At 37.0% G+C, this 10,770-nt stretch overlaps 1 pseudogene; it reads right to left on the bottom strand.

Moving 5' to 3' along the window:
* Positions 1-9,356: 9,356 nt before the first annotated feature.
* LOC129033833 (large ribosomal subunit protein uL23-like) lies at positions 9,357-9,835 on the bottom strand (annotated as a pseudogene).
* Positions 9,836-10,770: the final 935 nt, after the last annotated feature.

Raw genomic sequence — 10,770 nt, 5'->3', positions numbered from 1 at the left:
TATAATGGATTTAAAGAAAAAATACATGGTTAGCCTGAACGCTGCCTGAGAATTACATGGTTATTCTAAAACTGAAAAAGTCAGCTTTGTTCTCTTTTTTTATTTCTTCAATTTATCATCGTAGACACACAGAGGAAGCAAATCTCGATTCACTCCTATAGAGTGAGCATCACTTTTATCTTCATGTTACAGCTGGGGAGTCAGAGACAGAACATTCAAGCAATTTGTCCGATCCCATACTTTCAGGAAGGGAAGGAGCCAGGATTTGAAAAGTGGCAGCTATGGTGTGGCCAGTCGATATTCCTAAGTACTATGTTCCTTACCACCCATATGAAACAACCCTTTCCACAATAACTGAGCTCTGCTAAAGTCACTAACGAGGTAAATGAATAATATGTGCCTACACTTTACCCCACCCACCGACCTGTTTAAGACACACAATACAACTGCATGCCTGGAATCGCAACCATTTACTTAAGTCCCAAAACGTCAGAGATGCTAGTTAATGATTGCCCTTCTTAAAGTTAATTCTGTAAATGTTAAGTATTATCATCTACTAAGCCTTTCCCAAAGTGTGTGTTCCACGAATAGTCTATGGAAATGAAAGAGCTGTTATTTACTCAAAAGTTATTTGTAGGGAGAGGAGGAGAACTCATGAAAATATACATTGTGAGCCTCTAAAAAAGGCATCAAATATACTGATCTTCATTTTGTCTGTAAAATATTTTATAATATATCACTTTTCTTTTTCAGAATATTCCTAGGTACAATGGTTCCGGGAAAAAGATTTTGGGAAAATGCTTATCTAATCTGTAATCACCAAAGAACGTAAATTTAGAGTTAGAATAGAATAGAATAGAATAAAATAGATGCAAATCACTGCTTCATGCTTTTTATATATTTTAACTTGCTTAGTCTCAGTTTGGCATTTGGAAAGTGAGGATAATCATAAGTATTCCATAACATTTTGTAAAGATAAAATAGCTAATGTATTATGGCAGATTTATGGAGTACCACAAATTCATTGGTACTCCTTCATTAAGAGATAGAAACTGTTTAGTCTGGGTTAGTCTGTAACTGCATTTATCAATAGACTATGGTAGAAATGATGCTATTTCCTGTAATAAGGCTGGCAGCTTTTAACTTGGTCTCATGAAAAAATCAAGCCATCATGTATAAAATACTGTGATACCACCATGCTGTGAGGCAGCCCCAGACATGTGGGGAGCCTCCGGAGCATGAAAAAGCATGCAAAGAAAGAAATAGAGCAGTCATGATATACCCCAGTGTCAGACCAATAAGTGAAGAAGACATCTTGGAAGTGGATATACTCCAGGCCCAAATGCTATAAATGAAACTATCTGGATTAAAATTCAACTATCCTGAGAAGTGATGTCAGCAGAAGTTTTAAAGTATGAAGCTGGGAAAACATACTTCTCCATAAGAGCAATGAGTACTAACAAAAATTGTCAAAATCAAATCTGGAAATTAACCAAAGGCTTACAACAATCTGGTAGCAGTCATTCAAGAAAAATGGATGTTTCTGAGTAATAACAATGACTTTTGTGCCATTTTAGTTTGTTGTATTCCTATCCCCCACTCTCCTGCTCCACAGTTCCCTTGCAAATGAGCAGCCTTGGAATTATTGTAGTCATAAAAAGCAGAATCAAGGGACAACTAAGATACATGACAAAAGAAACAGCTTGGAGGCCAGGCGCAGTAGCTCACGCCTGTAATCCCAGCACTTTGGGAGGCCGAGGCAGGAGGATCATCTAAGGTTGGGAGTTCGAGATCAGCCTGACCAACATGGAGAAACCCCCGTCTCTACTAAAAATACAAAAAATTAGCCAGGTATGGTGGCACATGCCTGTAATCCCAGCTACTCGGGAGGCTGAGGCAGGAGAATCGCTTGAACTTGAGAGGCGGAGGTTGCAGTGAGCCGAGATCGCGCCATTGCATTCCAGCCTGGGCGACACAGTGAGAATCTCTCTCAAAAAATAAAATAAAATAAAATAAAGAAACAGCTTGGAAACACTTCTCCTGCCAAGAGAACCCAAAACCTTCACACTTTGAACAGATCTTTTGAGGGGAAAACCTGAAAGTTGGTACAGAGAATACACAGACACTGTGGATAAAGAAGGAGGAATCTGGGAACTCCAGAGTCACCAAGCACCAGGACCAGCTCTCAGTACCGAACAGGTCCTAAGGAAGGGGTGAGTGAAGGAACTCCAGAGGACCACACTCCTGCTAGGACCTCTGCGATCCTAGCTACAAGAGATCCCTAGACCTCCATAGACATTTGAATTTGCAGGGGGAATTGACCAGAGAGCAGGCAGAGATACAGCTAGAACCTTGGCAGAGCCCAGAAAGTTTCCTGGTGTGCAGTGCGTCTGCAGCAAAAGGCAGCCAGAGACCATCTCCCAAGGCTCTCCATCTTGTTCTGAGTGACTCCAGTCCCTGCTGACTGCTGGGCCAGGAGAGAGCACAGCTGCCTCTCCCACAGGTCCAGGGTGCATCTGATCCACACAATCCCTTGTGCACAGGCCCCTCCCAGACTGACTGCCTGGCCGCTCCTACAGGAGAGGTGCCCACAGCACGGCCTCCCCTGGTCCACCTGAGTGTTTTGCAGGTAACCTGGGAGCAGTCAGTCATGCCCAGCGCAGCCTGCACTTGACCTTGAGAGGACAGAGGGCAAAACTGCAGGCCTGGTCCCAATTCCCCAGGATTTGAGCACACTACCCAGAGGTATCGAGCTGAGATCTGCAGCCTGAGCTCAAGTTGTGGAGGAGCCCCCACTCATAGAACATCAAGCAGAGTGTCGCATGGGTTCATGTGTGCTGGTGCAGGAGCTTGGTGTCCCTCCCTCCACAACATCAGTCTGGGAAAGACGTAGCCTGTTAGCCAGCCACAGCCCCTTTCCCAGGGAGATCCATGGCCTGGAACACCTGGAACAGCCCAGTTATCTGGGCACAGAGGCTTGAGACAAGTGCAGCTGGTTGGGCCTGCTCCTGGAGTCAATGCTGAAAGGGGACTCAGTGAACAGGGTGCGAGCAGGGCAGTCCCCACAGCTGTCTGCTGGGATAACAGCCCCGGACCACAGGTGCCACACCAGCTGCACATTTACAATACAGCCGCCTTGATCACGAGGTCAGGAGATTGAGACCATCCTGGCCAACACGGTGAAACCCCGTCTCTACTAAAAATACAAAAAAATTAGCCGGGCGTGGTGGCGGGCACCTGTAGTCCCAGCTATTCAGGAGGCTGAGGCAGGAGAATGGCGTGAACCCGGGAGGCGGAGCTTGCAGTGAGCCAAGATCGCATCACCGCACTCCAGCCTGGGAGACAGAGTGAGACTCCATCTCAAAAGCAAAGCAAAACAAAACAAAACAAAAACAAAAACAAACAAAAAAAACCCACTACGGCCGCCCTGCCAAGGGATCCTCCAACCTTGACACATTTCATCACTAGACCACCCACAAACATACCCTACAACACACTCTGACTTTGCCAAGCTCAGAGAACCAGCAGGTCCCCAGGGACTTGCAGGTCTCCTGGCGACCTAAACTTTGGCTCAGACTGCCCCTCTGGGACATGAGAGCACAGACCGCCAAAGCCCCACATGGGCCTAAGGAAACATAAGCAGGGCGCCAGCAATTGCAGGGGCTCCACCAAAGCCTAGAACAAACTTGGTGAGGGACTCTTCTCTCATCCTCCACGTCCCTTCTCCTGAGCACTGCTGGGTATGCACTGAAATACAAAAGAAATGTGTGGCTAAGAGCCCACCTACTGGCCCTACGATTGATATACAAAAACAACAACAACAGAAATGCAATCAAAGAAAGTGTCACAGATGAGCCCAGCTACTGGACTTATTACAAAGACTTCAAATTTGCTATTTTAAATATTCACAAATAACTAAAGCAAGCTATGTCTAAAGAGTCAAAAGAAAGTATGAGAATGATTCTCACCGAACAGATAATGTGAATAAGGAGATAGGAATTTTGTTTTTAAGAAAATAATCAAATAAAAATTCTGGAGTTGAAATGTATATTAATTGAAATAAAAATTAAATAACAGGGACTCATCAGGGAATTTTTTTTCTGGCATAAGAAACAATAGCAAATTTGCACAAAGGTTAATTTTATTATCTAGTCTATAAAAAAAAAATGAAGAAACATGAATAAGACCTGAAAGATTTCTGGGACAAAAATCTGGCATACAAACGAACATAGGCATAATGGAATTCACAGAAGAGGGAGAGGGAAAGGAGCAGAAAACATATTTGAAGGAATAATATCTAAAAATGTTTCAAATTGATGAAAAAAATTAATCTCCACAACTAGGAGGTCATTATTTCCTAGAAGATAAACCCAAAAAGATCAATGGCCAACCACACAATAATTAATCTGTCCAAAGTCATAGACAAAGAAAATTTTGAAAGCAGCAAGAGAGAAGTGACCTTATTCTGCACATGGCATTCTCAATAAGATTAACTGTTTATTTCTCTTCAGAACCATGGAGACCAGAAGACAGTGGTATGACATGGTCAAATGCATGATCAAAGAACTCTATATCTAGCAACATTGTCTTTCAAAATTAATGGAAAAATTAAGGCATTCTCAGACATACAAAAAGACTTTATGGATAGAAGACCTTCCCTACAATAAATATAATAAGTGGACTCCTTCAGGCTGAAATGAAAAGACTTTAGATAGTTACTTGAATCCAAATGAAAAGGAAAAGATCACCAGTAAATGTAACTATATAGATAAATATAAAGAACAGTATAAATTTATATGTATTTGAAATATTTTTTATCCTGTTTATTTAGAAGATAACTTTATAAAGCAATAAATATAAAACTATGCTGATGAGATTACAGTGTATCAAATATAATTTGTATGACAAAATAGCACAAGGAAGGTGGAATGGAATTATTGATGGCTGTTGAGAAACCTCTGTTCTTGTCTTCTTGTTTGAAATAATTTAAGCAAGAGTCACACAGCAAAGGAGATGCAGCATAGAACAGTTTATTGCAAAGGAGAAATAATACTCTGAAAGTTTGGTTGAGAATAGACAAAGAGATGATTTGAATTGGACTGCTTGTGAGGATGAGACAGTGTTGACTCTTACTGGGGAAACTCCCTTTATGGGAGTCTTATATGATTATTCATAAGTGGATTGGAAGAGGTGTTACTAATAAGCATGTTCTGGGTGGTCCTCTGGGTACACATGTGCAGTAGCTGTACATGCTTGTTCATACATTATATGTCTCATTAGCACCTTAAATCTCCACATAGGGTTGTGATTTTTACTATTATAATGAGCAAAGAGTCAGTCTGAGGACAGGTGAAATCAAAATATGCACACTCTCTACAGGGGAAATTCCCTACTGTAGATAGCTGTGCTTGAATGAGTGAGTTTGACTATAATGTGAATGCTGCGGTTGATTGTATTGATTGTGCAGTCACCATAGTTGCCACATAGCGAGGACATGTTTACTTCCTTGACTACTTATCCTGCCTCAGAATGAAGCTGTATAGGAATAAAGATTTTATACTATTGAAGTCAACTTGGTACTAATCCAAACAAGAAGTATATAAATTGAGATGTTAATTTTAATTTTCAGGGCAACCACTAACAAAATAACTCAAATATAGTGAAAGAAAAAATAAGGGTATTTAAATTATACTTGAGAAAATATATCTAATTAACACAAAAGAAAAATGTGATAGAAAAATGGAGGGGAAAAAGATACAAGACATATAGAAAATAAATAGAAAAATGGAAGATATAAATCTTTCTTTTCAGTAATTATATTAAATGTAAATGCATTAAATACTCCAATTCAAAGGCAGATTGGCAAAATGAAAAAAAAAACAAGAAAGAATGAGCCACCTATATGTTATCTATAAGATAAATGTTTTAGATTAGAGACACAAATAAGTTGAAGTTAAAAGATATATAAAGATATGTCATGCAAATAGTACCCCAGAAAAAGCTGGAGTAGTTATATTGCTATCAGGCAAAATATTAAGTTTGTGACATAACTATGTATTACTTTATGACAAAAAATATTACTATAAGCAAAGAAGGACATTTTATAATAATAAAAAGGTTAGTCTTTTAAGAAGAAATAACAAATTTAAATAACTGAGATTATGCAAAGTATGTACTCTAACCACAATAGAATAAAATTTTAAATCAATAACAAAAGAAAATTTGGAAAATTACAATTAGTTTGAACTTAAACTATAAGCTTCTAAATAACCAATACATCAAAGGAGAAATCATAAAGAAAATACAAAGTACTTCAAGATGAATAAAAACACAACCAAAACTTATGGGATACAGCTAAAGCAGTGCTTAAGAGGAAATTTATAGTTGTAAATGCCTGTATTTAAAAAATTAAAAGTCTTAAATCAATAATGTAAATTTCCACCTTAAGAAACTACAAAAAAAAGAGAAATGAAATCCAAAGTTAGCAGAAAGAATAAAATAACAAGAACTACAGTGGAAATAAATAAAATACGTATAAAAAAGAGAGGGAAGAAAAACAAAAGTTGATTGAAATAATCAAAAAAATTGACAAACTTTTAGCTAGACTGATTAAGAAAAAAATAGAGGACTTAAACTGACAAAATAAGGAATGAAAAAAATGTACATCATTACTGCCCTTACAGAAATAAATATTTTACAAAGGAATACCATGAACACCTCTATGGCAACAAATTAGGTAACCTCGATGAAATGAACAAATTCCTAGGAAGACACAAACTAATGAGGCTTATTCAAAAGAAATAAAAAATCCGAATAGATCTATGACAAGTAAAAAAAAAAAAATTAAAAAGTAATAAAGAAGAAATCCCACAAAGAAAAACACAGGACCAGATGGCATCACTGATTAATTCTACCAAATGATTAAAGAATTATCATCAATCCTTCACACACTGTTCCACAAAGTAGAAGAGGAAGAACTAGTTCCCACCTCATTCCATGAAGCTAGTATTCTCTGCCACCAAAACCAAATGAAGACATCACAAGAAAAAAAATAGAACATAGACCATATTCCTTCTGAATCGAGATGTAAATATCCTCAAAAATAAAATGAACTTGAACTGCCCGTGGGAGACTTTCCTAAAATCTTGACCCACAATATCATGAACACAATATTTTTTATGCCATTATATTTAGGGCTATTGTAGAATAGCAGCAAATAACTACATGTGTATGTATGTGTGTATTATATATAACTGTACTATATTATTATGTATTATACATGTAACAATTATAGAAGATTAGACAAATCTAGTAACATCTAATTAATATTCAATTTATTACAAATCTAATAATAGCTAATTTGTTGTTTTTATTTAACAGTAATGGAAGTTGAGACCAAAAAATATGCGAGTTGTTGAAAGTCATTTAACCCCTATATGATCAAGTCTGAATTTGAACCCAAATAACCTAGACAGTACTTCTCTGGAAGCTAGTATTAGGTAGATACTGAACCAATTCTTCATTTGTCTCAGATCTCAGAAAATGTAAAACTATTAGAAAAGGATATGAATATTGTACATAAAATAAGGGGCAGACATTTCTTTTTCTTCATTTTATAATCTAGAAATAAAACCTACATAGGAAATTTATATTCATGTTTGTATGTTTGTATTAATGTGTATGAACATATATTTTATTTTCAAGGAAGAAATTATTTTCTAAATAAGGACCAATCTCTAATCCTTAAAGTATCTGTCAGAATGTGATTCAATAGGTTTTGCAAAATCCTAGTTCAGATGTAACTTAATCACTACTGATTATTTTGATGTGGGCCATACAGAACTCAAGTGCTCAGAATTCTTAGCCAACAAGATAAGTCCTTGACAGATTGTAATGGACTTGTCTATTTTATTTTATTAAAAACTCAGTGTTGAAAAGAGAAACTTGGTTAGAATTTCCATTATTTTTTATAATGGATAATTTGGAAGAAAAGGAAACAAAAGCCTGTGAATAAGGAAGATTAAGTTATTCTTTTATGCATCCAACCATTCCTTCATTTACAAAATATTTATTGAACATTTATTATTTGTCAGGCATGCTGGAGACAGGCAGTAAACAAGACAGCCAAGTTCTCTATCCTTATTTCATCCGCGGGAGAGAGAACCAATGAAAGGTCATGAGGAGACGGATGAAAGAAGGAAACTAGCCAAGTTACTACTAAGTAGCGCAACTGAGAGATATCTGTATTATCTGACTGACCTTATGATGGTATCAGTAGAGATGGAAGGATGCGAATGAGTATGAGAAATGCTTGTAGGCTGAAAACAAGTAGTATAATTTGTGTATTATGTTTGTGTTATTTCATATTGTTTTATGTTTCATTTCAGTAATGTTACTTAAAATATGCTTAACCACATATCTCTATTAAAACCAAATATTATTTGCTCTTCATCATTGTATGTTTTTAAGTATTTTAGTGATAACACATTTTAATAAGTTTATTAAATCATTTTCAAAGATCGTCTCAAATGTGAACTTAATGGAACTTACTTTGTAGATTAACTTTCCAAGTCACAGAAAAAAAAATGGAGAGAAAAAAATCTCAGATTTCGTAAGTTGCTAGATACAGAGAACTTTGGTTCTGTCTTTCTGCCCTAAATACAAGTGGCTGAACATTTTTAAACCTAATGCCTAATAATGGAAATGAAAGTGATACCATTGGCATTGGTGGTTGTTTGTATTTCTGCTAGATGATAAGTTACTTGAATGAAATGTCCAAATCAAGTTTGTGGTATGGACACAGATAATAACACCCATGATATCAAAGATGAGTACCTAAAAGAGATGGAAAAATTACTGAGAGGCTGAATTTATATTTTTCAAATGATATGCATATAATAAATTAAAATGTCAATATTTTAAAATAGAGTCACAAATATTTATTTTATTTATTTATTTTTATTGGTTTTTTTTCCTCTGAAGTCCTTGCCCTTTATTGGGCAAGGGGTGAGGGAAGCAGACAGACCGGTTAGACATAGTAGATGGGTATGAGGACAAAATGCTACCCAAAAGCTAGCCAACCCATACTCCCCTGAAATGGATGCTAATGCCCTTCAAACTCTGGGCATTGGTTTCACACACATCGTCTTCCAGGGATAAAAGAAGGGGTTCTTGTAAAGCTTCTTGTTACCCTCAACCATGGAGGCAAGTTCCGAGTTCTGGTTTTCCTAGGACACTAACTCTAGTGTCCCTGTTACATCAGTGCCTGTGTATGGCCTCCCAGCCCAACCAGAAATTGACAGAAAGGCATGTATATGGTGAAAAGATATACATATATTTAGAATTAGCCAGCTGGACTCAGTTTAGATGATCCCAATTTTGTTTGCAACATCCAAAGCATTGTAATCAGGAGCCAGTTGAACATATGCCTTCTTCTTTCCATCAGGTCGAATCAGGGTGTTGACCTTGGCCACGTCAATGTCATAGAGCTTCTTCACAGCCTGTTTGATCTGGTGCTTGTTGGCTTTAACATCCACAGTGAACACAAGTGTGTTGTTGTCTTCTATCTTCTTTATGGCCAACTCAGTGATCAGAGGAAACTTCATGATAGCATAGTGGTCAAGCTTGTTTCTCCTGGGAGTGCTCTTCCAAGGATATTTGAGCGGCCTCCAGAGTCGCAGTGTCTTAGGCCTCCGGAAGGTGGGTGACATGCGGATCTTCTTTTTTGTGTGTGGCTGTGGACACCTTTCAACACTGCCTTCTTGGCCTTTAAAGCCTTCGCTTTGACTTCAGCTTTAGGAGGGGCAGGAACTTCCTTCTTCGCTTTTGGCGCCATCTTGTGAAAAGGATATTTGTTTATTTTAAATAATTAGTTTCTCTCTTTGCACCTCTTGAGATTATCAGAGAATGGAAATAAGATGAAATAAATTTAAATGATAAAACTAACATTTTAAAGTATATTTGGATTGTTGCATCCAGCTTGTAAGTATTGAAGAGCTGTAAGTTATCTAGTTCTACACAAAGCTCAGTGAATAAAAAGCATAAGGCAAAGCACAACTTTTCAATCTACCAGAAAAAAAAATATTCAAAATGCCATGTGTGAAGTGTATGCTCAATTCAAGGTGTTGAAACCATCAGACCTCATGCAAGTTTTTCTTAGCTTCTGTAATACCAAATAAGCCCTGCTATATGTCTTGATTTACCGTGAAAGTTAAGTGTGACATTTTAGGCAAATAAAAATTATTAAAATTTGACAGCTGGCAAATTATGCTAACATCTGGTAACAAATCATTCTTGACAGTTCAATAGTACACTTCTTATTGCATAGTTATTAATATTATAAACAGCAAAATGCAAAAATTATAGCACCCAACTAACATATTCCCTGGAGTGATAGAAGGAATGCACTGTTTATCTTAATGTGTAAGAAATGTCATCTTTTCACATCTGAGGTTTGAAGTAGACTGGAACTGAATAACTACAAACATGGGTGGCACCATGCAGTGCCACAAGCTAAAAAGAGATTTGAAAATTTCTGAATTTGGAGTGACATGATGATACATTTACAGTATGTGGGGGGAGTAGAAAAAGTAGTAAGAATAGATTGTAACCAATAATAGTAACAATAAAATGACATTACATGCTTATTCATCACTCATCTGGTATAATATCACCTTCTTGGTTAAGTTGGCTAATAGTTATATATAACAGAATTTCTAACTGGTGCTTTAACAAAATCAAGTTATAGAATCTAGTAAGTGGTTAATTCCT

The sequence above is a fragment of the Pongo pygmaeus genome, chromosome 2 (assembly GCF_028885625.2).
Source record: "Pongo pygmaeus isolate AG05252 chromosome 2, NHGRI_mPonPyg2-v2.0_pri, whole genome shotgun sequence".
In the NCBI taxonomy this organism is placed as follows: domain Eukaryota; kingdom Metazoa; phylum Chordata; class Mammalia; order Primates; family Hominidae; genus Pongo; species Pongo pygmaeus.
This window is presented reverse-complemented; position numbering and strand designations above follow the sequence as displayed.